Raw genomic sequence first — 24,585 nt, forward strand, 5'->3', positions numbered from 1 at the left:
CCCTTCTCAAAGCAAGTGAGTTTAATTTATTTATTTATAACACTTGTAAAGCGCGCTATTACCAACCGGTGTCCTGGCGCTGAAGTGGTAACTCCCTGAGATTCAACCTCCCGAACTAGAGGGTAGAGAGCCATGTTTTCAGATTTTTTCTGAATGCCAACAGGTTCATATTTTGTTTGAGGGCTAGAGGAAGGGCATTCCAAGCCTTCGCTGCTCCCCTAACGAAGCTTCTGCCCCCCCCCCCCAGCGCACCTTCCTTATACGGGCTGTTTTGATCAGCCCCATACTGGCCGACCTTAGTTGTCTGCCTGGTCTGTACTATTGGAAGAGCTCCTGGAGGAACACCGGGCCCTGACCATGCAGTGCCTTGAAGACGATGCACAAGGCTTTAAACAAAATCCCCTCCCGCACCGGGAGCCAGTGCAGCTTCTCCAGTTCCCTGGTGACGGATGAGAACTTGGGCAAGCCCCCTATAAGGCGGGCTACCGCATTTTGTAGGACCTGAAGTTTGTTAAGCAACCCCTGTTGGGCCTCAAGAAGAAGGCTGTTGCAGTAATCGAGGCGAGGAAGCAAGCGAGTTTTTACAAATGTTATCTGACGATATTTTATTCCATGTTGCCAGCTTTTTAGCAACTGCAGTGAGATTTAGGAACTCAATGGGGGACTAATTGATGTTTGAAATGTGATTTGATATGTATATTGGGCCCGATTCACAGAACTAACAGAGAAAATCCTAAACTTACTACCATTTACTCATTTTAGTATTCACAGAAGGCACTTACTCATGTTGGTATTTACAGAAGGCACTCACTCATTGAAGAGTAAGTGCCTTCTGTGAATAACAAAATGAGTAAGTGCACTCTGTGAATGCCGAAATGAGTAAGTGCCTTCTGTGAATACTAAAATGAGTAAGTGCCTTCTGTGAATGCCGAAATGAGTAAGTGCCTTCTGTGAATGCCGAAATGAGTAAGTGCCTTCTGTGAATGCCGAAATGAGTAAGTGCCTTCTGTGAATGCCGAAATGAGTAAGTGCCTTCTGTGAATACCAAAAAGGTAGTAAGTTTAGGATTTTGTTTTATGTTAGTTCTGTGAATCTGGCCCCCAGGGATACATTTTTTTATCTTGGATGGCTTTTTTTTACTTGATGCATTTTATGTGCACTTCTATGGTTTTTTTATGACCCAATAGAGCACTTCTTGATGATGATGAAGTGTTTAAGCGTATGGACTGCGCTGCGTTTATATAACATTTTGCACCTACAAGACTTGTGCGACCACTTCTTTAGTCGGGGGAGTGCGGATGTTTATTGCACAGCATTGACAAAATAGTTAGAGGCAAATCTCACTAGAGTTAGATATTAAAGGGCTTGGCATCCTTCTTGGGCTATGGTATTCAAGCCACGCCCAAGCTCTCCCCCATCCTAGGCATGCCTCAGGTATTTAAGCCACACCCAGGCTCACCCGCTGTCTAGGGCATGGCTGTGGTATTCAAGCCACGCCCAAGCTCACCCCCGGAGGGCATGTCTAAGGTATTTAAGCCGCGCTCAAGGCCTCCCTCTCCCTTGTAATCCAGTTTGTGGAGGAGGCAGGAGCTGCTGGTGCTGTTTCCCACTTCGCATCTCCCGAAGCACCTGTCTCTCTGTGTGCAGCGCCCTGAAGCACCTGTCTCTCTGTCTCTGTGCGCAGCGCCCTGAAGCACCTGTCTCTCTGTCTCTGTGTGCAGCGCCCTGAAGCACTTGTCTGCTTGTGTGCAGTGCCCTACAGACTCCAGCAGTGAACAGCCGACTTCCCTGACCTGCAACAGGACAATATTAAAATAAAACAATAAGACTTAACAGCAAAATCAAGCCTGAAGGTAAGATGCGGCGCCAGAGTAAATAAAGCGGGTAGATGTCATTCTCCGACCCCGTTGGAAGCAGTGAAAGTAAAAATAAAAAGTCAGGAACCGGTTGCAGCGCAGAAAACATGTTATGACTGATTTTTAATGAGAGGAATTTCTGCAGAACAAAAGGACATTGCTAAAGTGTAATATTTATGTTAATATTAACTTACCAGAGTGAAAGACATGTTTGGTGGAGTGAAGTGAAGATGCAGCAGGGATATGCAGAAAAGGACAATAAACAAGTAAACTGCAAAGCGGAGTCGCAAATCGTGGCTCGACCAGTTGAAGCAGCAGTCATGCTTTAAAGCACCGGCATTTCATTTGGTAAATGACAAAACTGGATTAGCAAGTAATTGTGGGCATACAAAGAGAATCAAATAGTGTATAAGGCATCAATGAAGGTGCTAGTGAAAGATTAATATTGAATTTCAAGACAGAGCCAGCAATAAAGATGGGAACAGACAGTGTCAGGTCTGAAGAAAAGATCCGGCAAAATCAGGCAGCAATGAGTGAGTTTACTGGGCAGTAACAGGCTCACGAGGGGGCGCTCAAGTCGTGTTTATTCCCCACTCATCTATACATCCTGGCGACGAGGCAGGCGAGAAGAGACTGAGACCGAGGAGCTTGAGGGAAGACTGACAGCCTGTGACGAACCCACTCTACATCTCAGTATCTCTCATCACCCTACCCCTCTGCCCTACCTGACTGGTCTGCACCCAGGAGTAACAATTCACAGTGTCAGTCTGTCCCAGCGGGGATTTGGGGATAGACCCCAGCTGAGGATATGTATCCCTCCTTCAGGACAAGTACGAGGTTAGTGCCCTGGGTCTTGAAACTATACAACAATAAAATATTGTTTTAAAAAAAATCTTTTTATTAAAGAAAGAAAAAAAACAAAGCAAGGCATCGACAAAATACAAAAGTACATAGACTGTACGAGGGCAGTGCGACATTTCAGTAGACATTACAATAAGCGACACACTGATGGGGAAGGGGGGAGGAGAAGAGGGTGCAGCAGTAACATGAAAGCAATCAAGAACAATAAGGGGTCAGGGGGAAATCGGGACATTAAGGACTGCAGTCGCTGGTGGTACACATATGTCCCCTCTATATTGATTCCAGGGACCCCAAACCTTATGCCATTTTCGGGGGCGACCACGGGCCAAAAATACAGGTTTTTCCCTGAACATGCACCAATCCATGTTTTCCATCCACACCTCAAGAGTAGGAGGCTTCTGGGACCCCCACAACTGTGCAATGTTCCGTTTAGCAATCATGCCCCCTAGAGTCACCCACTGGGTCTGTGCTACATTATGATCCGTGGGCTCCCAAACATTCAACAGGCAGCGCCTGGCTTCTGGCAAGAGAGCCACACCCGTAACCTCCTGCATCACTAAGTATGGGCGAAATTTGCGGTACGTGAATTCGTGCGAAAGCAAATTCCTGGTCCGTAGTCAGAACATCAACCGTTTCCAAGGAGATTGTCATATGTAGGCTTGCTCAAACATCCAGGTCTTAAGGTTTTTTCGAAATTTCAAGAGATCCGGACAAACTCGGATTTCCAGAGGTAGCGAGTTCCAGATCCTGGGGGCAAGGATAGCAAATCTGCAACCTCCAAAGCGCTTCCATCTGAAGGTGGGAATGTGGAGGAGTGAAAGGTGTGCCAAGCGTAGATTACGGGAGGGGCTATGCCTAATTATCAAATTGTTGACAAATTTAGGGATTTTATTGTGCAGGGATTTAAAAATCAGACAACCAATTTTAAAGATGCAGCATTGGGGGATAGGGAGCCAATGTAGCCTCTTTAGTAGCGGGGAGGCAGGTTGCCATCTAGGTTGTTGTAATATTAATCTGGCCGCGTCATTCTGAACCATTTGAAGCCACTTTTGCAAATAGAGAGGCAAGCCCAGATAGGTGGCATTGGCGTAGTCCAGATGAGATAGGACAGTAGCTATCACCACCTGAACGAGGGCTACCTGTATAAGGAAGCGGCGGATCTTCCTAATTTTCCGTAGATGGAAAAAGCACTTAAAGACGACAAGACCCACTTGAGATTTCAGTGAGAGGTCGCTACTAAGCGTTACTCCGAGCGTTTTTGCCGAAGAAGAGGGGAGAGGTGGGCAGCCCAATTCTGGGGGCCAATAATGCGGACCCCAGAACTTGTGGCTGTCTTATGTGAGAACGAGCTCTTTCTTTCCAGGGTTTAACTTCAGATGGTTTTGGTCCATCCAGAGTTGTAAGAATCTCATTGTGGCCTGGAAGTCGGCAATTGAACTGTCAGAGTTGTCCATTGGAAAGACAAGTTGAAGGTCATCTGCATAGTTATACACAGTCACCTTTGTGTCTTTAAGGGCTTGTATCAAAGGAAGAATGTAGAGGTTGAACAGGTGAGGGGATAAGGAGGAGCCCTGCGGGACACCGCAGGTAATTCTCTGCGTGGGGGCCCGCATGTTGTTTAAGCGGACTGCCTGCGACCTGTCCTTCAGGAAGGAGCTTATCCAGCTGGCGGCGGTGCCCTGGATCCCAGCTTGTCCGACCTGGTCGACCAGGATGGTGTGGTCGACCGTGTCGAACGCAGCAGAGAGATCCAAGAGTATTAAGGCCTGAGGGGAGTCGCGGTCTGCACCCTCCCGAAGAGTGTCCAGTACCGCCAGGATAACTGATTCCATTGAATGGGGGCGCCGAAAGCCCGCCTTATGTGGCTCTAGATAATTGGATTCTTCCAGAAATTTGGAGAGGCATCGCTAAAAAGGGTAGGAGGGAAATAGGGCGATAATTGGACATACAGGAAGGGTCAGCACCAGGTTTTTTCAGAAGAGGCACCACTGTTGCCTCTTTGAAGGCTGTGGGAACACGGCCCAATGCAAGAGAGTCCTAGAGAAGGGTAAGAGCCGGTTCGGGGAGAGTAGCAAAACAGTTTTTTTAGTTTATCGGGGGACAGCAGTCGGTGGGGGCTCCTGATTTAACTTTAACTAAGAGCTCCAAAATGTTTCCAAGCTTATTGATGGGAAGTTATTAATTATTAATTTATTTTTGTATGTGGTGTGGGAAGCAGTAATAAGATATTTAGGGATACTATCTTTGATGGTCAAAATTTTGTCGATGAAGAAGCTGTTCAGTGAGTCGCACAGAGCCTGAGTGGGGGTGACCTTGGGGAGAACTCTAGCCGGGTTGCACAGTTCATTCATGATGGAGAAAATCTCCTTGGAGCTGTTTTTGGTATTAAGGATGAGTGATGAAAAGTGAGTAGACTAGGCTAGGAGAATTGATTTCATATATTCCTTGTGTGCTGTTATGTACTGAAGCTTTAATTCTGGCGCGTAATCATGCCGCCACTGCCGTTCAAGTCGACGAACAATCAGTTTCTGGGCTTTAAGTTCGGACAAGAACCATCTCTGGGCGTCTAAACGGCGAGCTAGTTTAACTTTTTTAAGAGGGGCATGTGTATTGCTGGCAGCAAGTAGCCAGCTAGAAAGATTGGCTTCGGATACATTAATGTCAGCGTGAGGTGAAGGGGCAGATCTAGTCAGAGTATCCATGAATTCCTTTTTATCTAAGGTATTCCATTTCCTAGCAAGGCCGCCAGTAGCTGTCCGGATTTTTCTGGTGGAGGTAAGAGCTAGTGGTTGGACCATGTACAGGGGAACATGGTGTGGGTCGTTATTGTCAAATTATTGGACCATATTTGATCAAGAATATGCCCTCTCTGATGGGTAGGCTAAAGAGACCCATTGAGTAAGATTCAGATTGGTGAGGAGATCAGTCAGTTCCGAGGAATGGGAGCATTCGTGGGCGTCATTGAACCAGTAGTTAAGATCGCCCACAAGAAGAACTTTGGCATGATCAATGATGAGATTCACTCAAGGATAGGGGTAACAATGGCATGTAGTGCAGTGGCCGATAGTGTAGTGCGGTGGCCGATAGGTAATACGTTTATATTTTAAATGACACCAAAACGAACATAAATTCCACTGTAAGGAACCAGAGATAAGAATTTTTAAAGATTAGTCACTTTCTAGTGCTTACAAACCAACAGTGCCCCTTTTAGTCATTTTGTTTTCTCTGTCAGAGACACGCCTTTATACATTTTTCTGAAGAATTTTCTCACCACTGTGGTGGGCCGCCTTCTTCAGCAAGCGGGGTCCAGTTAGAACATCTTCCTGGATTTTTGTTTTCAGGTCCCAAAGTATCCAACACACAATCCAAGGTTCTGAAATCTCCAAGAGGGTCCTTGAAAGTGTGAAACTTCAATTCCACGATCCACTTGAACAAAACCTTACAAATTCACTGGAACTCCAGGCTTTGAATTCTTTGTGGGGCTGTCCAGGTGAGCTCTATTAACCTGTAGCTTGCAGGGAGTCCACTGAGTCCTTTTGCAGCAAGGTAATCCACAGGGCTGATGTTTGACTTGGTGCAGTCTTCAGAGGCCAGGCCTTAGAAATCTTTGCACAGCAAACTTCTTTTCAGCAGGGCACCCTGACTGACACTGGCAATCCCTGTGGATGGTACCCTAGGGGGGAGCTTCTTGGTGCAGATAGCATCTCCCTGCTTAAGCCCTGGCTGGTTACAGTCTAAGCACTTACCCACCCTTGAGGGATCAAAGAACCTACCAGGCTTTCCCTGAAACCCCCTCCCTTTGAATTTGGGGTCCCTCGGGCCCCCCTCCTTGTGCAGGTTTTTGTGGGTCTTCGGAGGACTCCTTAGGTTTTTGACCTTCATTTCCCTGAGCTTTCCCCTGGGAAAGGACCTGTCCTCCTTTCTTCTGGTCACCCCTGATGGTGAATGGAAACCCGGGTTCTCACCCACTCATCAGCTGATTCCCCCAGCTCTCTGGGGTCTGTCATCTTAGAGTCCACTAGATACTGGCGTAACTTCTCTTCTGCACAATGAGCCAAAATGTGTTCTTTCAAAAACAAATTATACAATCCCTCATTGTGTCAACTTTGTTACCGACAATCCAGCCTTCCAGTGCCTTTACTGAAACGTCCACAAAGTCTACCCAAGACTTTGGACTCAATTTCTGGGTGCCTCTAAACTTCATCCTGTACTGTTCTGGAGTCAGACCAAATCTCTTGACTAAGCATGCCTTCATCTGCTGGTATGATTCTGCATCCTCTCCCTTCAGGGTCAGGAGCCTATCCCTCCCAGCTACTGGAATCGACTCCCACAGGAGTGCACCCCAATACCTAGAGTGGACCCTACTCCTTTTAAGGGCCCTCTCAAAAGCTGCTAGGCACTTGTCAATGTCATCCCCCTCAGTGTACTTGGGTACTATGCCCTTGGGAAGTTTAGGTTCACATCTACCACCCCTGGACATCTCATCATCTTCTTCACTTTTGCTGCCACCATTCCTTTTCTCTTCCTCCCTCTCCCATTTTTTCTTAGCCAATTCGAATTTCTCCTTCTCCAAGACAATCAACCCTAATTGAGCCCGAAGCTGTCTCTCTGCAAGGGACAGTAGTGGTACCTGAGTAAGTGACGATTCCCCACTCCAACCACCACCTTGATTCACCTGGCTAACACTAGTCACAATGGGAAAGGTCTCATCCTCACCCCTCTTTTGGGTGAGGTTGGGGGGAACATCTTCCCACCCCCTTGGGTTCTCCTCCGCTGCCCAGACCCAGGCCTTTAGGGACTCAAGCAACCCTGCCTTCCTCATCTTCTTGGCAGCATGCAGCCCCCTAAGTCTATACTGTTCCCTAAGAACAGCCATCTTAAACTGGGACAGTTTAGCCAGGTCCAGCTCCATGGTTCCCTAGTTTTGGGTCACAAAAAACTAGGCACAACAGCCTTAGAACAATTTGGAAAAATCAAAACAAAGGATTAAAAACAGTTTTGTCCCAATTCCAAATATCAAACTAAAAAGTTTTGTTCTAAGGCAATTTAGAGGATTTTTCTAATCTTAAATTATTCACTGAAAGGTGTACTTTTTAAACACAAGTCCTCATCCACAGCGCTGAACACCAAATGTTGGAAAGTGGGTTATTGGTAGGGGCAAATGTAGGTCTGCTACTGGCAATAAGGCCACTAACACATGATAGGACTCAGCATTGGTCTTAGAAAATTATTCCTATGCTCAAACCTTGGTAACATGGCTGCAAGCAGACAGGCTTAACTTCAAAGACAGGTATGTAAAGCATTTAAAAACACAATTTCAGTAAATAATTAAGACACAATACAAAATAAAAATCCAACACCAATTTATAAAAATAGGTAATACTTTTACCTTTTAAATGACAACAAAACAAAAAATATTCCACTGTAGGGGACCAGAGATATGAATTTTAAAGATTAGTCAATTTCTAGTGCTTAGAAACCAACAGTGCCCCTTTTAGTCATTTTGTTTTCTCTTTCAGGGACACACCTTTATAAATTGTTCTGAAGAATTTTCTCACCACTGTGGTGTGCCACCTTCTTCAGCAAGCGGGGTCCAGTTAGAACACCTTCCTGGAGTTCTGCTTGCGGGTCCGAAAGTATCCAACACACAATCCAAGGTTCTGGAATCTCCAAGAGGGTCCTTGAAAGTGTGAAACCCCAATTCCGCAATCCACTTGAACAAAACCCTTACAAATCCACTGGTACTCCAGGTTTTGAATTCTTTGTGGGGCTGTCCAGTTGAGCTCTGTTAACCTGTGGCTTGCAGGGAGTCCACTGAGTCCTTTTGCAGCAAGGTAATCCACAGGGCTGCAGTTTCACTTGGTGCACTTCTTGCTTCAGTAAGTTTCAAGCAGCAGATCTGGAGGGCTCTGCCCCTCTCAGATACTTATTCAAAATTCTCTGGGTCAAGCACCAGGTCACTTCTGACCAATGAGAGCAGGGCAACTCCTCATAATTATGACCACATCCTGTAGAGAGTGGCATTATTTTGTCCCAGAGTGCATCATTCTTCCAAATCCATAATGGCTGATTTTCCAGCAAGGAGGTAAGAGCTGGCTAAACACACCACCTGGGATGGTTTATTTCCATGGACTCTCCCCCTACCATATGCACATACCTTCCTTTAGCCTAGCCCTGACTCTGGGTCAAGCGTGTCAGAGTGAAACTGAAACCCAGGCCTCCCCTCTGCCTTTGAAGAGGATGGTTTACGACTCCACCCCCTGGCCTGGCATTCCTATAGACCAGCACACTGCCCTCCCAGCAGAGTGATTAACCATAGGCGTTCCTTATCACCTCTTCAAAGCAGCCTGGCTAATCCACTTAACTCTGACCAATCAGGGCAGACCACTGGAAGGCTGAATTTGGACTTACAAACAAGATAGTCTTATAACGTCTTGTATGTACACTTTAGGAGAAATTCAACAATATCATATTGTTGGATTTACTACTACCATTCTCGGAAGTCTTTGAATGGTCCAGCTAGTCCTCTCCTATCAATATTTATTAATCAATAACTTCCTACCATGTTAAAATGGGCCATGGGGTTTGCAGTGGGGAAAAGGACTTGGGACAGTTTTCTAGCACCAGGGCTTATAAAAACATATTTTATAAGTATTTCCCTAATCTCTACAGGACCCCCTGTGCAACTAGGGGAGACTTCAGGGGTTCTGAATCTGCAGAAATATTGCAGATCATCCTTACCCAGTTCTTCCAGCATAAAAGTCGAGTTTGAACAGCTCTTTAATACAATGTGGGGAGTGAAATGTAAAATGTCACTTTACCCAGGCATATAGAAACTCATTTTATAAAGGCTCTCCTTATAGAATACTGACCCCCCACCCCATGGATACCAAGGGTTGACCCTGGGGGTCCCTAATATGCAAAAACATGGTAGGTTTTTCATTTTTAAGGGCCCCTACCCCCAAAGTCGAGTTTGGGCACAATTTAAGGTTTAAAAGCTGTCCTGGCCACCAGGGATGCTTTTAAACTGACCTCAGGCGTCAGCACCGCACACATGCTAGTGCAGAAAATCTGCTGGCCTCTAAACTGCCATGCCACAGGATATTGGAGACTTCTAGGTAGTTTCAATCCCCTGACCTATTACATACTAGGGGCTTATGGGGTAGGTCATGCCAATTACAGGGGTACCCCACCATACCATAGTGTACCCTAGTGTATTTTGGGTGTCTTAAGTGTATTCTAATGTGTAACTTTTAGCTTGGCACTGGGCCTGGACCTGGTTAAACAGAGCCCAGGGTCAGTCAGAGTCAGTTACCACCAGTTCCAGTCAGCAAAAAGTTGAAAGGTGCCCAGGGCACAGGATGACTTTCCAACAGTAAGTAATGGGAATAGTAAATTTTAACCCTGCACTATCCAACACTTTCCCTACTGCTGCACTCTCTGGAGTGGGAATAGTAATTTTTACCCCTACACTTGCCAACACATACCCTACTGTTGCACTCACTGGAGTGGGAATAGTAATTTTTACCCCTACACTATCCATAACTTACCCTACTGTTGCCCTAGAAGTAATATGCATTGTAATGGTATGGGTTGTAATGGTATGCATTGTAGTGACATGCATTGTAAATGTTGTTTCTAAAAATTAGTTGTGATGGCATGCGTTGTAAAATCATGCGTTGTAATGGATGTTGTGATTTAAAAACAGTGTTGTAAAGGCATGCGTTGTAAATGTTTGCGTTGTACCGTCATACATTTGTACAGGAAGAAGCTGCATGTAAAATGAAAATTGCATTAGTCCACATGCAAGTATGCATCACTGTGAATAGACCAGTGTGCCTAGGTGAATTCTAATAAAATAAGAGTCTTGGTCACAAAGTCAATTTAGTAAAGCAGAAACTTTCTTTACAGAAAGGTATGAAAATGTTTAAGTTAGTAGTAATGCAATCCGATTTGCTATTATCAATAATTATGCATCACAGACTACAACAGACTACAACACTGAACACTTTTTGAGCAACATCATTAAGTACTTCACAGAGGACTCTAAAGCATACTTAGGACAGGAAGATCAAATTACAGCTTCCCATAAAGAGAATTGAGGGCAGTCTTGCCACGACCACTTTATTCCTGCGAGCGCGAGCCTGTTGAAAAAAAGCCCACACACTGTGGACTATTATGTTAAGCTTTGTCTGGTAGGTGCACCATAGACCCCTTGTTAGTGCAACCCACAAAGCAATACTGCATTTAGCAGGCAACGTATAAGAACGTGAATGTTGGAATAGTTATATGATGCAATAAGGCATTTAGCAGGCAACGTATTAGAACGTGAATGTTGTGATATTTAGTTGATGCAATACTGCATTTAGCAGGCAACGTATAAGAACATGAATGTTGGATAGTTATATGATGCAATACGGCATTTAGCAGGCAACGTATAAGAACGTGAATGTTGGGATAGTTATATGATGCAATACGGCATTTAGCAGGCAACGTATAAGAACGTGAATGTTGGGATAGTTAGATGATACAATACTGCATTTAGCAGGCAACGTATAAGAACGTGAATGCTGCTTTATTTAGATGATGCAATATTGTATTTAGCAGGCAACGTATAAGAACGTGAATGTTGTGATATTTAGCTGATGCAATACTGCATTTAGCCGGCAACGTATAAGAATGTGAGTGTTGCGATATTTAGTTGATGCAATACTGCATTTAGCAGGCAACGTATAAGAACGTGAATGTTGCGATATTTAGATGATGCAATACTGCATTTAGCAGGCAACGTATAAGAACGTGAATGTTGGGATAGTTATATGATGAAATACGGCATTTAGCAGGCAACGTATAAGAACGTGAATGTTGGGATAGTTATATGATGCAATACTGCAATACGGCATTTAGCAGGCAACGTATAAGAACGTGAATGCTGGGATAGTTAGATGATGCAATACTGCATTTAGCAGGCAACGTATAAGAACGTGAATGTTGGGATAGTTATATGATGCAATACGGCATTTAGCAGGCAACGTATAAGAACGTGAATGTTGGGATAGTTATATGATGCAATACGGCATTTAGCAGGCAACGTATAAGAACGTGAATGTTGGGATAGTTAGATGATGCAATACTGCATTTAGCAGGCAACGTATAAGAACGTGAATGCTGATTTATTTAGATGATGCAATATTGCATTTAGAAGGCAACGTATAAGAACGTGAATGCTGCGCTATGTAGATGATGCAATACTGCATTTAGCAGGCAACGTATAAGAATGTGAATGTTGCGATATTTAGTTGATGCAATACTGCATTTAGCAGGCAACGTATAAGAACGTGAATGTTGCGATATTTAGATGATGCAATACTGCATTTAGGAGGCAACGTATAAGAACGTGAATGTTGCGATATTTAGATGATGCAATACTGCATTTAGCAGGCTACGTATAATTTTTGTCAAACAAAAGGCTGTAAAATGTCAGGTTTTTTTCTTACACCATATTTAAACAGCTTGTAAATGAATAGTTATTTAAAAATATATCAAGAATTATGAAAGAACTTTTTTTCTAATTCAGAAGTGTGATCCAAACACAGATTTTCATAGGAGCAAAGCAAATCACAACACTTGGTGATGTGCAAATGACAAATATTTTCAGAAACTCGATTTCCAGACATTGTACACTTTCTAGTTTGTTAAACAACATGCCAGTCGGAAATTCTTTGGGCATTTCAGTGTAAAATCTGCTGATGGCCAATGACAGCGTGCTGCTACTTAATGCTTTAATTATGTATTTATCAAAAGTGGCAGTTTTTAAACATGAGTTTAGAAACATTCCTGCCCCTGCACTGATGACAATGCGGTTACTGAACGGAGGCAAGTCAGCGGTCATGTGTATCCTATATGTGGCTAGATTTGTATTACATATGGAGCAAAGGTTTAGTGTATTAAACCAAACAAGAGTTTTCTGTACAGCAGACATGCTGAACTTGCGTATTTAAAGGTGCTTTCATAAGTGATAAAGACAGGGGGCTGTCCTTTGAAGCTCAAACAAAAGCGGTTCCAGGGGTTTGCTTCGGTCTTCTGCGTGGACTCAAGTCTCTCCTGGGGTTTTTTGACTCACAAACTCACCAGACCATTATCCAGTCTACGATTCTGTCCAGACTGGATTATTGCAACTCCCTTTATTTAGGCGCAAATACATCTGAGATTCAGCGCTTACAGAGGGTACAAAATGCAGCAGCATGCTCACTCTTTGCTATCCCTAAATTCTGCTCAGCATCAAAGCTCATGCCTAAGCTACAATGGTTGCCAGTTTATAAACGAATCCAGGTCAAGACACTATTCTTTTCCCACAAAGTTATGACCCAACAAGCACCTCCAGTCCTATCTGACCTGCTGGCGCCATATTCACCTCGTTGTACGCTGCGCTCAGCGGATCAGCACCTAGCTTGCACCCCCGAGTGTTAAGGGCAAGAGCCGGTGTTCGCTCTTTTAAGGCGTTGGCGTCCAGTCTCTGGAACTCTCTACCTGTGTCTATTAGAGGCATCCAGAACCATTTAGTTTTTAGAAAGGCTATAAAGACTTGGTTATTCCTGACCTAACTGTAAACCTCCTCTGTTTTTCCAACCTGCAATGTGTTACCTGGGTAGCGTTGGGACGCCCCGTCGCTGGGGCTGCCATGCGTTGTACAAATCTTTCTAACATAACATGTATATATCTTTTCCAACAAAGGATGCTGGAGAGTGGAGAATATCAACTTTCTGGAAGAATCTGCTGCTATAAAAAGGTTTTCCCTCGAAAAGCATATATCATGAGTTCTTAAAAGGAGATTTAAAGGATGTTGGAGATGTGGCGATAAAAGATTCTAAATTGTTTCAATATGATAGGAGCATATAAGATAGGGACCCCCTGAGACTAGTAACAAGTTCCTAGGTCAGGGCACAATATTTATACAAATAACAATCCTAGGCAACTATGGGGTCCTTAAAAAGTATTAGGTACAATGGCACAAAAAAATGTAGGCACAACACAATGAGACTAATGCAGTGTACAGGAGAAATTAACAAAAACAGCTTAGAGATAAGTATTATTCATTTATTTTAAAAAGTACATAATATAAAAAAGGAGATTTAAAAATCACAAGAATATCACAGTTAATCATAAAAGTTTCAACATATACATTCATATTCTCCGTCGATAATCATATATGAAAAAACAGAAATACAGTCATAAAAAACAACCAAATGGGTTAAATAATAGTCTCTACGCGCTTTTTCGGCGAGACAACGCCTTCTTCGGGAGAACCACTTGAAGATTCTAAAAATTTGTGGGGAAATGCTTTGAATGCCAGGGAGCAAATAAAATTACAGGTAATTCATGAACGGAACAGGGTCCTATCAAGGGACTGCTGTTTTAGCCCAAAGTAAATGGTGGTCTGATGATGTGCTCACAGTGAGTTGGATTGCAATTACTTTCACTGCACCTTCCACAACCTGGTAAACCTTGATAAATATCCGGTATTAGACTATCAGGAACAGTAGTTTTGACAGTTATGGAACTGGACTATAGCTAAATATATAAAAATAACAGGTGATAGATACTTAGTATGTGACGTGATAATGTCGCCTCGAAAGAACCTTAATAGGATGCAGATTCTGTATTCACATAATGGGTATTACGGGCATGGATGGCCACATAAACCCAATGAAGGTAATGTTCGCCTGGAGCACACGAAGCGTCTACAGGGAGGAAGCCAAAACGTATCAAATCTCAAATCTGTAAAATTAATATGTAAACCACCCTCAATATCATAATTTACAAAGTTCATAGTGCTTTTAAAGTGCTTCTAATGGTGCTTTTCCCTATCTGTCTTTTACATTAAACTAAAAATACCAGGCTTAACTTTTTAATTGTTAATCTATCAGATGCCACTGGCTCATAGAAATGAAGATGTCCACATATTCCCCCTAAGTTCGGGTGTTCTTTGTCTATAATTTCTACATCTCCATTACATATATCCATTTGAATCAAAAACACATAGTGTGCCCTATGTTCACCTGGGGAGCCACACCCATCTTAAAACCGCCCTTGCCCTAACACATATCTATATCTGGGCAATTTGTGTATTTTACTGAATCTGCCACTCACTTTGCTTCTCCCCTTGCTGCATACTTGTTGTGGAGGGAGGCTACTTTAGATCACTGTCACTTGCCTTGGTGACGTATTTCTGGGGGCAGAGGGGGGCGGCACTGTTCACGCTGCCGGTATTTAGGCATGAACAGAATGCGGACGCGCAGCGGCCGTGCTGAAAGCGCACCAAAGGCAAGCCTGTCTGCACCCGTCCGCGCCTGGACATCGCCAGACGCAAGTAATGCTGCCGTTTTCAGTAATAATATGTTCTCTTATTCTAACAAACTTCTAGCCAACAGGGAGCACCTATGGCCTTCAACCTTGTAACCTAATGGAGGGTCCGTTTAGTTGTGGGAACTGTGGTTTTTATTCATGGGCGACCATCGCATCCCCCCTATTCATCTTCCTGGCCCTGGATAGAACATTATATTGTTCAGACTTAACTGCCATTTGTTAGTTAAGCACCACCGGGATGTGTATGATTTGCTACATGATGATTTCCCTGATGTTCTCTTTTAATAATAATAATCCACATTTGTAAAGCGCGACCAATCATCCATAAGGGTCTCTAGGCTGGCTGTCAGTAGATACGGTGGCATAGCCTGGTTTGGCGCTTCCCCCGTAGATATAGTATTATCACTCTCAGTCGAGAGGCTAGAGGTGGCGGTGTTGCAGTTGTTTTTAAATCCTGCTATACCTGCACCCTTGTCAAAGAAACTGGTTGCGAGTGTGGACGTTTTGGGATCTCCTTTAATTCTAAGTATACCATGTCTGGTATACTGGTATACCGTCCCCCAGGTCCTTCGAAAGGAATGCAGGGCTGCGCTGGTTGACATAGTTGGTTCTCTGGTCGTGAGGTACACCAATTTCACTGTCATTGGTGACTTAAATCTGCATCTTGACAACCCCCACGACTCAAAAGCAGCCAACTCCTCAAGTGATGTAGCGGCCTGCCAGCTGTTCCAACTAGTCCAAGGTCTCATCCACTCGGCTGGCCGCTTACTTGATCCAGTCTTTTCCAACCTTTCGTGTCACCACTATTTGATCCCCATGATGCTCTCTTGGGTTGTGGCCTCTTGAAGGCTGCCTCAGAAACTCTCGTGCCGATGCTCCTGGCATAAACTAAATTTTGATCATATTAGCACCATCCTCTCCTCGAGGGTGCCCCGTTGACCGGAAGATCCAGATCCTGCTGTTGTAACACTCTGGATGAATTGATTCCTGTCAAACAAGCAAAGTGTCATAGTACTAAATCCAATCTATGGTATAATGACAATCTTGCCAATATGCGTAAATATTGTAAGCGGATGGAGCGGGCTTGGAGGCGAGACTTTGATCCTATTTTGAAGGGATGTTATCAGTCAGCCATTAAGAAATATCATAGGGCTGTTCAGAAAGCATGCCATGGTGACACCCCTTCTGAAAAAGCCAACTGCAAACCCAGAAATACTGGCAAATTATAGACCTATATCTCTGCTCCCAGCTTTTTCTAAATGTCTAGAGAGACACGTACACTCTGCTTTAGCCACTTTTGCAGAAGAAAATTCTCTACTCCACCCTTCGCAATCTGGTTTCAGGGCTGGCTTCTCCACAGAAACCGCCCTGCTTGGTGTCACTGAACACATCAGAAAGCTTCTCGACCAAGGTCAGACGGTCGCACTCGTGTTATTGGACCTAAGTGCGGCGTTCGACACCATCTCCCATGAAACTCTTATTAAAGAGCTGTATACAAATGGTGTACGTGGAAAGGCTTTGGATTGGATCAGATCCTTCCTGGCAAATCGAACCTTCCAGATCGCATCTTCACGAGCCGTCTCAGACACCCTGCCTGCATCGCATGGAGTGCCCCAGGGGTCCATCCTAAGTCCTTTATTCTTCAATTTGTATCTCAAACCCCTGGCCGACCTTGTTGAACAATCAGGGCTAACGCTTATGAACTACGCTGACGACTCCCAAATTATCTTCTCCCTATCTGAATCTTGTCCTCACTCTCCCTCGTTACTTAAGAAAGGACTATCAAAAATCTTGAACTGGATGACAACAAACCAGTTAAAACTAAACGGTAACAAGACGGAAATACTGATTTGGGGAAAAGATCAAGATCTCTGGAATCCCGTACATTGGCCTGACCAGATGGGCGCTTTCCCTACCCCGGTGACCCACGCCCATAATCTGGGCTTTATATTGGACAACTCCCTATCCATGAACAAACAGGTCAGTAAAGTAACCAGCCTATGTCTCACCATAGTTAAATGGCTGAGGAAGATCCTTTGGATGCTGCCTGTGTCAACGCAAAAGACCGTAGTCAATGCCCTTATTACATCAAGGCTTGACTACGGCAACATTCTGTACTTGGGCGCAAACAAATCTGTGATCGGACGACCACAGGTAGTGCAAAATGCAGCGGTCGGGCTACTCTACAATATTCCGAAGAACTCCGGAGTCTCGATCCATCGTCGGAATCTTCACTGGCTCAGGATCGAAAGCAGAATCCGCTTTAAGGCCCTGAATTATATGTTCAGAATAAAAACAGGGACAGCACCGAAATATCTCCAAACTCTTGCCTACCTCTATACCCCCAAGAGAAACCTCCGGTCGCAGACGGCAGCCTGTTTCTGCATACCAAGGTTCAAACGAGCAAGCACAGTTGGCAGATCCTTTGCCTATCTGGGACCCTCCCTTTGGAACACGCTCCCCCCCTGTATCCGAAAGGAAGAAAATTATGTTAGGTTCAGAAAGCTTGTTAAGACCTGGCTGTTTGAACAATAAACACTCAACAACCACCTTCCTCTCTGCCCTCAAACTAGCTGTGTCTAGGCGCCGGGAAACCCTTTTTGGGTAGCTGTTGCGCCCTATAAATTGATAAAATAATAATAATATAAACCATGGGCAGCCTATTTTGCTGATAAGATTAGAAACAGCAATAATCCCTCCAAGAGTATTTTCTCCATTCTTAAAAATCTCAAAAGTGCTTGGGCACCGGTTGTGTCCTCTATCAAGTCAGATGAACAATGTGAGGATCTCGTCACTTTCTTCCTAAATAAGGTGGATAACATCTATAAGACCTTCCCTCAGGTGGCTACGGGCTCTGACCCTAGGGGTCCACACCCCTCCGCCCATACTTTGTCTGCCTTCCCGCCAATCACTGAGGATGCACTACATGTACTATGCAGAAAGGTTAACTCTGGCTCCCTGCTGATCCCATGAAGCCTGATCATCTTATGAGACTGTTACCAGTGCTTCTTACACCTCTGGGCCAGGTTATTAACATTTCTTTGTCTATGGCTACAGTTCCCAGGACGTGGAAGCAGGCTAGGGTAGTTCCTTTAATAAAGAAACCCACCGTCGACCCAGCTAAACCGGAGAACTTCCGCCTTATTTCCCTGCTGCCATGGGCCTCTAAGATCTCCGAAGCCTATATTTATTCCATCTTGTCAGGCTTTCTGGAGGAGAATAATATACTTGACTCTTCCCAGTGCGGCTTCTACCAGGCTCATATGGATATGTTGGGTCTGCATGAGTGGATCTGTGTGACCACTCGGTCTATGGCAGTCAGTAGGGGTGATTCAGCAGCCCTGGAGCCTGAAACAGTGGCCCAGGAGCCGGCCAAGAAGAGAAGGGGCAGGGGGCATGGGAAACCAGCCTCAGCCGTTCCAACGGTCCAGGAAGGAGCAGAACCTGAGGGGGGTGCCCTGGAGCTTACAGGGGAACAGGTGGCTGAACTGGGGGACCTACCTGAGCTGACCCATTGGCAGCAAGAAGGTGGCCCCTCCAGGAAGGAGTTCTGCAAGGCGCAGATAGAATGCCCTTCTCTCATTGGTGTGCGGCAGCAGGCTGCAGACCAGGCAGCAGGTCCAAGGATCATCTCCTGTACTGGAAGATGGGTTACTTTATAGTGAGCCTAATGTCGTTGAGCCCGGTGCAGCCCATGTGCTGGTGGTAGCCGAGCGCTTCAGGGCCTTCCTAATGGGTCTAGCTCAGGATGTGCCTCTCGCAGGACATCTGGGGCAAGACAAGACCTTCCAAAGGCTTGTCACCCACTTCTTCTGGCCCCAGATGAAAAAGTGGGTACAAAGAAAGGAGGACCGGGCTATTACTACTCAAGGTAAGTAGAAGGTCCAGCTGCAGCTATTGCCCGAAAGATACAATTACTACAAAGATTGCTGAGCTGTTCCTAGAGAGGAGAGATGTGCGTTAGGAGATGTTAAGAGTGTTCTAAGGGTAAAAGGACATTACCCCAGGGAATCCATTTTGTTGGATTTATTGCCCTCACACACCTTTGCAGGTGTCATGCTTCATCATTTGGGCTTGCTCCTCGTTGGGTCGGCGGTGCAATACCCAACGGGCGACACCTCAAAGAGGGGCTCTTTAGCGGATATCTTTTTCCAACAGCCGTTTGGATGAAGTGCGGGTGTGGGGCCAGTGAGGATTGTAGACGTATCGTGGATGATTAAAATAAAGCTAGGGGTACCAAGGAATGATTTATTCTGGCGGTCCGCTGCTCTAATTAAAATCAGTATCTAGAGGGTGAGTCTGGAATATTATGTTTCCAAAGGCCTTCTAGAGAGTGCTAATATCTGGTCAACATGTTTCTCGCTAGTGTTTATTAATGGGATATTCGTCAGGACCTATGAAAACAATTATGTTGTCCCTATTTTACCCTTCTTCCCCTCGGAGCTGGACCCGGATCCAGCGGCGAGGGGTAGGCACGAGAAGAGCAGCTCAGGAAGTCCCAACCCTGTGGTGGAAGATCTCACCTGAAGCTTTACCCGCTGGATACTGTTGCTAACTGTACATTACACTTTTTAGGTATTGACAGCTTAACACAGACATACACATGGAAGAAGGGTAAAATAGGGACAACATAATTGTTTTTCCCCCCCAGATTTTTCCATTTATGATTTAGTTTTAATCTCACTGGTGTGTATTCCTAATATATTAGTGATCCACTGTAGACAGTTACTCAATAGATACTTACTAAATAGTATTCATTGGTCCTGACGAATCGCCCATTAATAAACACTAGCGAGAAACATGTGTACCTGCATATCTTCCCATAGTAGCAAGATAGAAAATTAAAGTCTGGTATCCCTGAACTCAGAATTTAATAACACATCTTTTAGGAAGGATGGTTTTTAAATCCTGTGTTTGAAATCAACACTTTTAGAAAGTGGCTGTTTTCTTGTCTGACCTTTCTGTGTGCCTTGGCCTGTTTTTGAATTGACTGTCTGGTATGTGAGTGACAGGGGCTGGGTAGCTCCCAGAGGCTCAGTGAGTCATCCTGAATAGCTCCATCTGCATCTTGAGGGGTAGGAGGGGATAGCACCTGGGCCTGAATAGGGCTGTGCCTGCCTTCCACAATGCTGGCTCTACCTCCTGCAGGGCGGCTGATGATCCTGCCCCTCTCTCTGAGAGGAAGGAAGAAGTCAGGAAAACAAAGTGCTCAAGGAACACCCAGAACTGGTTCAGACTGGGCTCAGATCCCTCCTGCACAAAGGGAAAAAAGACTTTTTGGGGTATAAGTACAGAACCCCAGACCACTGAACTTTAGATCATCCTGGAATCAAGAAGGAACCTCTGCCAAGGAGAAAGCTGGAAGACTGAAGTAGAAGGACTGACCTGCTGAAAGGCTGACCTGCTGTTGCTTTGCTGCCAAGGAGAGGGGAAGGATTTTGCTGTTGTGTGTGCCCTTGCTTGAAGAGATCTCCAAAGTACTGAGGAGAGCTGGCCTCCTGTTAAGAAGTCCCAGGAACAAAAGGACTTCACCCCCAGCTTCCCCCCTGAACTCATCGTAGTGAGTTCTGCACTTCTTAGAGTGCTTGATCCATTTGTGGGGCCTCTGGAAGTTGTTGCCTGCTCTTTGGGGAGCTGGACAAGAAGAAAAGAAGAAAATCTGCAATTTTCACGCTTCACTCGCTTGCGGAGCGCATCGTCGACAGTGCAATAGAATTCCCATTGGCTCGAAAATCATCGCAGCGCCTGTTGCCACTGCAAGAGTCGACTCATCATTCGCTCGTGGAGCGCATCACCCCGGTGTGGGAAGATTCCTGTTGCTGCAAGTATCGTCGCAGAGCCTGTCGTCGCTGGGTGAGATCGTCGCACCGCTTGCTTGCAGACCGCATCACGCCACTACGAACATTGTCGCAGAGCCAATGCATTGAGGGGCCGCGAGAGGAGAAGATCAACTGTGCGCCAGGTAAGCATGAGCGGATTTTGCGGATTGGCAATCCGCGAATTTTGCGGATTTGCGGATTCGCAATCCGCAAAATCCGCGAATTCCCGCGAATTTGCGGATTTTTTTTTTTTTGTGTTCGCCCGTGTTTCTGCCAGTTCGCGAGGGTTTTTACAATTTCGCAATTTGCGAACTTACCTGTCTGGTCGCAAGTTTTGCGAACTTGTTGTTTCTACGTGTCCAGCCTGTTTGGGACACTCTTCTTCATCACTGCCACTCTCTGTCACCACTGCCACTCTCTGACTACTCATGCCACCCTCTGGCCCACCCATGCCACCCTCTGTTTCATCACTACACCCTCTGGTTGTCCAGTGTACATTATTTTTGGCAAAGCAAAGCACACCTTCCCTGCCTCAAGTGACCTGAATTAATTTGGGGCTGATTAATGTGTCACAGAATATTTTTTTAGCTGGCACCTGCTTCCTTAGTGCGCCCTGATTAGTGATCTTTTGCACTTGCTAAGTGCTTTCATTGTTGCAAAATTAGTTACAACACCTGCCCTGCCCCAACTGACAATAATGAATTAGGGGCTGATTAATGGATTTTAACTTCCAGCCTGGCTCCTGCTTGTCTCCCTTAGCTGTAATTCAGGACCTTTGTGGCATATGTGTAACTATTCTGAGGTTCAGAGCAGGGTCACATAATAGTTTCAACTGGCAACTGAACTCTGGAGGGGCCCCTCAGGAAGCACTACAGGAAATGGCTACTAATGATGTGCCTGAACTTTTGAACCTGGTAAGTAGTTACTTTCAGTTTTGCCAAGATCGTATTTCTGCAATTTTGCACTTATTCGCGGGGCGCGAACTCACGCGAACAGTGCGAGCAGTGCGAGCAAAATCCGCTGCTCGCGGATTTGCGGATTTTGCGGGAAATTCGCAAATCTCGCGGATTGCGGATTTCCCGAAAATCCGCAAAATCCGCGAGCGGAACGGATTTTCCGCCCACGCCTAGCGCCAGGTATCGTTGCCGCACCGGAGATCGTCGCTGTCCCGAAGATCATCGCATCGTGCCTGTGCAAGACGCTACCTACCGAACCTGCGCACCGAAATCCATACAAGGTATCACCTCCCTCCCCATACAGACCGGATTCGTCTCAACACACCCGCTGCGTGCAGCAGGGCTGTGGCATCGCCTCTCCTGGGTCTCAGGAGTGACGCATTGCTTGTTTTTCAACGCTGCAGCTTCCACTTGGAACTGTTGTCGCATCTACATGTACTTTGGGCTAAACGTGACGCAACTGTGGATTATTTTGACGCTTACCCTAGAACTCTTTGAAAATCATATTCTTGAACGGTGTATGTTGGATTTTTGTCGTTTTGGTCTTGTGTAGTTTAGATTAAATACTTTATTTTTCTAAACTGGTATGGAGTCCATTCATGGTGTTTTCACTGTGTTACTATGAGTGTTGGTACAAATACTTTTCACGTTGCCTTTGATAAGCCTGTCTGCTCGTGCCAAGCTACCAAGGGAGTGAGCAGGGGTTATCTAAAGAGTGTATCCCACTAACCCTGACTATAAGCAAGGGTCCCCAGTTGGACATTGGTACCTACCTCTGCCAACTACAGACCCCCAGATCTAACAATTTCCAAACACAAACTAAGAAGGTGGCGGCAACGTGCTTTGGTATTCTTTGTGGGCTAAAACCTCTGCTGGGCTTTTTTGACCCCTCATCCAGCAGATGATCGTCCAGGCATCTGTGCTGGCGAGACTGGATTATGCTAGCTTGCTCTATTTGGGGGACAACAGAATGGAGATTCTGAGACAGCAGAGGGTCCAAAATGTAGCCGCCAGAACTCTTCTCTGCATGCCTAGATTCTGCTGCACTTCCAATGCTATTCGTCAGCTACATTGGCTACAAGTGGTGAGACATGTGGAGTTTAAGTCCCTCCGCTTTGCTTTTAGGATTTTGAATTCCCCTGGCATTTTAGCAGGCCTGATTCCCTCCTACACTCCCACTCGCCATCTCCTTTCACTTGTTGGTTGTTCCCTGGGTTAGGATGGCTCTCGCCAGTGGGCGCTCATTTCGCTCACTGGCATCAGTGATGTCATCAGTGATGTCACTGACCATGCATGAATGATGTAATATGTGACATCATCAGCAGTGGATTGCGGGTGCGCGAGTTATAGTGAGTACAACTAACTATAACTGGGGAATTTCAATGGTTTTGTATGAGTAAAATGTCCTGCTAACTATAACTGGTGTGAAACCTAGGGTTTTCTCAGTGAATTTCAAAGGTTTTTTAAATGCTAATTCCTAACTATAACGTTTGTGAAACCTCTGGTTTTTTAAGTGAATATATATATATATATATATATATATATATATATATATATATATATATATATATATATATATATATATATATATATATATATATATAAACACAAAGTTAGTGGCTGTTCCCGAGCCTCTGGTTTCGGTGGGCTCACGGCAGGGGTAGCCACCCCCGAAAATCCATGGCTGAGCCCAGTAATTGCGCGTAGCTCAACTGTTTAAACACTCGAATGGGAAACTTCAAAGCCGAAAAAATTGGTTTATTGGAACAGCGAGACTAACTCACCGCCCACTGGAGGGTTTAATCAGCAGACAGCCGTCAGGACCACAGGCTCCATAATGCAACTTGAAAATGGAAAGTCTCCACAATGAAATGCCTTCGGAGGAAAGGTAAACAAGTTAATTAAACATCGAACTGTGGAACTAAACGGACTGCCTGTCAGGTGAAGGACACCACTTGAAAAAGTTTCCAAGGGAAACGAAACGCGTCGTAAAGTCCTGAAATCACGTTGTTCGCCTTTAAATAAAACGGCAATAAAAGGAAGTCATGTGTGCGACTCAACTGTTTTCCGTGAGGGAAGATGTTTTTTTGACATATATATATATATATATATATATATATATATATATAAACACAAAGTTAGTGGCTGTTCCCGAGCCTCTGGTTTCGGTGGGCTCACGGCAGGGGTAGCCACCCCCGAAAATCCATGGCTGAGCCCAGTAATTGCGCGTAGCTCAACTGTTTAAACACTCGAATGAAATAGACTTGTCTTTTGAGATGACGGGTTCGAGCCTTACGGGTGCTTATTCGGATGTGTTTAATTTCATATTGTTTTTTGTGTAAAACAACGCGCAATGACTATATTATATTTTTGTGTACATGGACATAAACTTAGAAGTGTTTAACTCTAATTACTTTAATAAGCAGAACCGTTTGTATTCAGCAAATTTTGGTTACACGGGAAGAAATCATATGTTACAACATGTTTAACAATTACTTTTCAATTGGGACGAGAACATTTTGGAAATTATGCCGTGTTAATCATCACCCATCCATGCATTTACGAACACTATAATAATATGTAAATACGAACGTTCATATGATGGAAGTAATATGACATAGTATTTTGTTTATGTTGTTGTATCACGTGACACATTATTTTACTTTATTAACAATGTTGAAATGCACAAAGTTTGCCCGTGATGAAGGAGTAATCTTACTCCGAAAC

General features: G+C 44.8%; 1 protein-coding gene across 1 annotated transcript in view; it reads left to right on the top strand.

Annotated features, from left to right (window-relative positions):
• The first annotated feature begins 1,558 nt into the window (after positions 1-1,558).
• The window catches only part of LOC147736545 (aldehyde dehydrogenase family 3 member B1-like), a 197,903-nt gene continuing 174,876 nt past the window's right edge, over positions 1,559-24,585 (top strand). The window contains exon 1 of the mRNA XM_086953293.1: positions 1,559-1,853. The gene's annotated coding sequence lies outside the window, so the exon portion shown is untranslated. The remainder of the gene's footprint in view (positions 1,854-24,585) is intronic.

Source organism: Lissotriton vulgaris, chromosome 1_2 (assembly GCF_964263255.1).
Source record: "Lissotriton vulgaris chromosome 1_2, aLisVul1.2, whole genome shotgun sequence".
Classification (NCBI taxonomy): Eukaryota; Metazoa; Chordata; class Amphibia; order Caudata; family Salamandridae; genus Lissotriton; species Lissotriton vulgaris.